The following is a 5,400-nucleotide window of genomic DNA, read 5'->3' on the forward strand; positions in this document are numbered from 1 at the left end:
GTATCTGTGTGTGGGTATGTGCCTGTGAGTTTCAGTGCCTGCAGAGGCCAGATGGGTCACATGCCCTGAAACTGGAATTATAGGCAGTTGTGTGCTGCTCAGTGTGGAAGCTGGGATTGAAGTCCTCTGAAGAAGTGGTACATGCTCTTAACAAATGAGCCATGTGTCTATTCCTACATATGCGTTTTATGTAAATTATCAACAAGCTTCTGTCTATTCTACTCATACTAGCTAAGTTTTTCCTGTTTGTTTCTTTATTTCTTCCTCATTCCATTTATTAATCACTTATCACTAAAGTGTATTTTGTCACTTCCCATTCTTCACCTTTACACTTTCCTTCTCTTCATTGATAATGCTTGCTAGAAAGAAGACATTTCTTTGATATCTTATTTCTAACATTGTGAGAAATGCTGGACAATATATAGTATTAAACATTCACTAATAGACCTTAAAAAATCACATTTTCTTGTTAAGAATTTGTATCAGTACCCAATTACTTTTCAGACCAGATTCATTTTTTTTTTTTATTGTAGAATCCCAGATAGTTCACGGCCTATCTGTGTTTTGTCACTCTTAATGCTCCTATGCAACTCAGGGAACGTGGCCATGGATGTCATATAATAAATTAGGGTTCCCATGATCTGTTGATCTTTTCATTTTTGCCAGTTGTGGCTTTGTGTGATTGTCTACATTTGCAATAAACAAGTTTCTTTGGTGAGGGTGATAGCTACATTGATCTGTGTGCATAAGGAAAAGGTTTAGATTATACTAAAGAATCACGGTGCTCTAGCAAAGTGGTAGTAGTACATTTGTTTTGCATGGTTTATGGGTTGACTGGTTCTGACATATGACTAGGCATAACTTCCATCCTGTTGAATGAGCCTTAAGTTCAACTAGACAACCACTGGTTACCACCAACATGTGAGTGCCACTTATTCAACTTTTAGAGGTATCTGGCCATACTGGGCATTATTGTGGTTCATAAGTTTTGCAGCTGAGAAAGACTTTCAAGTTCTTCCCTCACTCGGCAGCTTGAGTGGTAGTTTTGGAACTGTGGAAGCTAGTCATCAGGAAGGAGACTTTTAGATTAGATTCAGCTTGTGTCATCTAAGACCTTTGTCCTAAGTGTACAGTGCCATTAGAAGTAGGCTATCTATCTTCAGTCTCTAGGAGGCAACCACAGGTAACAGCAATAGCCTATATTATTTTGGGAGTCACATGTTCTATACGGACCAATAATATGAATGGAGATTTCTCTTTTATAGTACTGGGGGTTTTGTTAATCTGTGGTTATTGTGGGGAGTATTGTGTGCGTGTGTATGTGTGTGTATACATACACACATACATATGTATATATATATATATATATATATATGTGTGTGTGTGTGTGTATACATACATATATGTGTTATACATATGTTTAATATATATTATATGTAACTATATATCACTAAATGTTATGGGGAAGGTATTTATTATTATTTCCATATATCTATAATTTTGTGTAAAGTGCTTAGTAATATGACTCCTTGAAGCTTTGTCAAACGATATTGATGATATTTGTCCCTCATCTCACCTTCTACTAATGTGTTGTCCTCCCTCTTCTCTCCTACGATTGGAGCCTCTTCTTATTTTACTGTTTCCTATTGTTTATAACACCTGTGTCTTGATAGTCTCCTCTCAAGCAGTCTCTGCCTATGTTTCCTTTATAAGTTCTTGGCTTCACCTTGTTTCTGTGGTTATTCCTCTGAAACAGGATTTGGAGCTAGGCACTGTCAATGAGAAAGAATATTCACTTTTATCTCTTTGGGGCTAGGGTACCTCTCATTTGATAAAATTTTCTTTTTACATCTGTCCAATTGCCTGCACATTCCATGATTTCCTTTTTATTTATTTCTTAATGGTATTTCTTTTTTTTTTTCTTGTCATCTCTGTGGCTTTTTTTTTTATTACGTATTTTCTTCAATTACATTTCCACTGCTATCCCAAAAGTCCCCCCCCCCCACTCCCCTACCCACCCATTCCCATTTTTTGGCCCTGGCATTCCCCTGTACTGGGGCATATAACATTTGCCTGACCAATGGGCCTCTCTTTCCAGTGATGGCCAACTAGGTCAACTTTTGATACATATGCAGCTAGAGTCAAGAGCTTCTTGGGTACTGGTTAGTTCGTAATGTTGTTCCTCCAATAGGGTTGCAGATCTCTATAGCTCCTTGGATACTTTCTCTAGCTCCTCCATTGGGGGCCCTGTGATCCATCCAATAGTTGACTGTGAGCATCCACTTCTGTGTTTGCTAGGCCCTGGCCTAGTCTCACAAGGGACAGCTATATCACCGTCCTTGCAACAAAGGCTTGTTAGTGTATGCAATGGTGTCATTGCTTGGAGGCTAATTATGGGATGGATCCCTGGATATGGCAGTCTCTAGATGGACCATCCTTTTGTCTCAACTCCAAACTTTGTCTCTGTAACTCCTTCCATGAGTGATTGTTTCCAATTCTAAGAATGAGCAAAGTGTCCACACTTTGGTCTTCGTTCTTCTTCAGTTTCATATGTTTTACATATTGTACCTTATATCTCGCTATACTAAGTTTCTGGGTTAATATCCACTTATCAGTGAGTACATTTCATTTGAGTTCTTTTGTGATTGGGTTACCTCACTCCGGATTATGCCCTCCAGGTCCAAACATTTGCCTAGGAAGTTCGTGAATTCATTCTTTTTAATAGCTGAGTAGTACTCCATTGTGTAAATGTATCACATTTTTTGTATCCATTCCTCTGTTGAGGGGCATCTGGGTACTTTTCAGCTTCTGGCTATTATAAATAAGGCTGCTATGAACATAGTGGAGCATGTGTCCTTCTTACCGGTTGGGACATCTTCTGGATATATGCCCAGGAGAGGTATTGAGGGATCCTCTGGTAGTACTATGTCCAATTTTCTGAGAAACTGCCAGATTGATTTCCAGAGTGGTTGTACAAGCTTGCAATCCCACCAACAATGGAGGAGTTTTCCTCTTTCTCCAGATCCTCGCCAGCATCTGCTGTCACCTGAATTTTTGATCTTAGCCATTCTGACTGGTGTGAGGTGGAATCTCAGGGTTGTTTTGATTGGCATTTCTCTGATGATTAAGGATGTTGAACATTTTTTCAGGTGTTTCTCAGCCTTTCGGTGTTCCTCAGGTGAGAATTCTTTGTTCAGCTCTGAGCCCCATCTTTTAAGGGGGCTATTTGATTTTCTAGAGTCTACCCTCTTGAGTTCTTTATATATATATTGGATATTAGTGCCCTATCTGATTTAAGATAGGTAAAGATACTTTCCCAATCTGTTGGTGATCTTTTTGTCTTATTGACGGTGTCTTTTGCCTTGCAGAAGCTTTGCAGTTTCATGAGGTCCCATTTGTCAATCCTCGATCTTAAAGCACAAGCCATTGGTGTTCTATTCAGGAATTTTTTCCCTGTGCCCATATCTTCAAGACTTTTCCCCACTTTCTCCTCTATAAGTTTCAGTGTCTCTGGTTTTATGTGGAGTTCCTTGATCCACTTAGATTTGACCTTAGTACAAGGAGAGAGGAATGGGTCGATTCACATTCTTCTACATAACAACCAGTTGTGCCACCACCATTTGTTGAAAATGCTGTCTTTTTTCCACTGAATGGTTTTAGCTCCTTGTCGAAGATCAAATGACCATAGGTGTGTGGGTTCATTTCTGCTTCTTCAATTCTATTCCATTGGTCTACTTGTCTGTCACTATACCAGTACCATGCAGTTTTTATCACAATTGCTCTGTAGTAAAACTTTTGGTCAGGCATGGTGATTCCACCAGAGGTACTTTTATCCTTGAGAAGAGCTTCTGCTATCCTAGGTTTTTTGTTATTCCAGATGAATTTGCAGATTGCTCTTTCTAATTCGTTGAAGAATTGAGTTGGAATTTTGATGGGGATTGCATTGAATCTGTAGATTGCTTTTGGCAATATAGCCATTTTTACAATGTTGATCCTGCCAATCCATGAGCATGGGAGATCTTTCCATCTTCTGAGATCTTCTTTAATTTCTTTCTTCAGGGACTTGAACTTTTTATCATACAGATCTTTCACTTCCTTAGTTAGAGTCATGCCAAGATATTTTATATTATTTGTGGCTATTGAGAAGGGTGTTGTTTCCCTAATTTCTTTCTCAGCCTGTTTATTCTTTGTGTAGAGAAAGGCCATTGACTTGTTTGAGTTAATTTTATATCCAGCTACTTCACGGAAGCTTTTTATCAGGTTTAGGAGTTCTCTTGTGGAATTTTTAGGGTTACTTATATATACTATCATATCATCTGCAAAAAGTGATATTTTGACTTCATCTTTTCCAATTTGTATCCCTTGATCTCCTTTTGTTGTCGAATTGCTCTGGCTAGGACTTCAAGTACAATGTTGAAGAAGTAGGGAGAAAGTGGACAGCCTTGTCTAGTCCTTGATTTTAGTGGGATTGTTTCCAGCTTCTCACCATTTACTTTGATGTTGGCTACTGGTTTGCTGTAGATTGCTTTTATCATGTTTAGGTATGGGCCTTGAATTCCTGATCTTTCCAAGACTTTTATCATGAATGGGTGTTGGATTTTGTCAAATGCTTTCTCTGTGTCTAAGGACTTGATCATGTGGTTTTTGTCTTTGAGTTTGTTTATATAATGGATTACATTGATGGATTTTCGTATATTAAACCATCCCTGCATTCCTGGAATAAAACCTACTTGGTCAGGATGGATGATTGCTTTAATGTGTTCTTGGATTCGGTTAGCAAGAATTTTATTGAGGATTTTTGCATCGATATTCATAAGGGAAATTGGTCTGAAGTTCTCTATCTTTGTTGGATCTTTCTGTGGTTTATGTATCAGAGTAATTGTGGCTTCATAGAATGAGTTGGGTAGAGTTCCCTTTACTTCTATTTGTAGAATAGTTTGTGCAGAACTGGGATTAGATCTTCTTTGAAGGTCTGGTAGAACTCTGCACTAAACCCATCTGGTCCTGGGCTTTTTTTTGGGTGGGAGACTATTAATGACTGCTTCTATTTCCTTAGGGGATATGGGACTATTGAGATCGTTAACTTGATCCTGATTTAACTTTGGTACCTGGTATCTGTCTAGAAATTTGTCCATTTCATCCAGGTTTTCCAGTTTTGTTGAGTATAGCCTTTTGTAGAAGGATCTGATGGTGTTTTGGATTTCTTCAGGATCTGTTGTTATGTCTCCCTTTTCATTTCTGATTTTGTTAATTAGGATGTTGTCCCTGTGCCCTCTAGTGAGTCTAGCTAAGGGTTTATCTATCTTGTTGATTTTCTCAAAGAACCAACTCCTCATTTGGTTAATTCTTTGAATAGTTCTTCTTGTTTCCACTTGGTTGATTTCACCCCTGAGTTTGATT

The sequence above is a fragment of the Mus musculus genome, chromosome 16 (genome assembly GCF_000001635.26).
Source record: "Mus musculus strain C57BL/6J chromosome 16, GRCm38.p6 C57BL/6J".
In the NCBI taxonomy this organism is placed as follows: domain Eukaryota; kingdom Metazoa; phylum Chordata; class Mammalia; order Rodentia; family Muridae; genus Mus; species Mus musculus.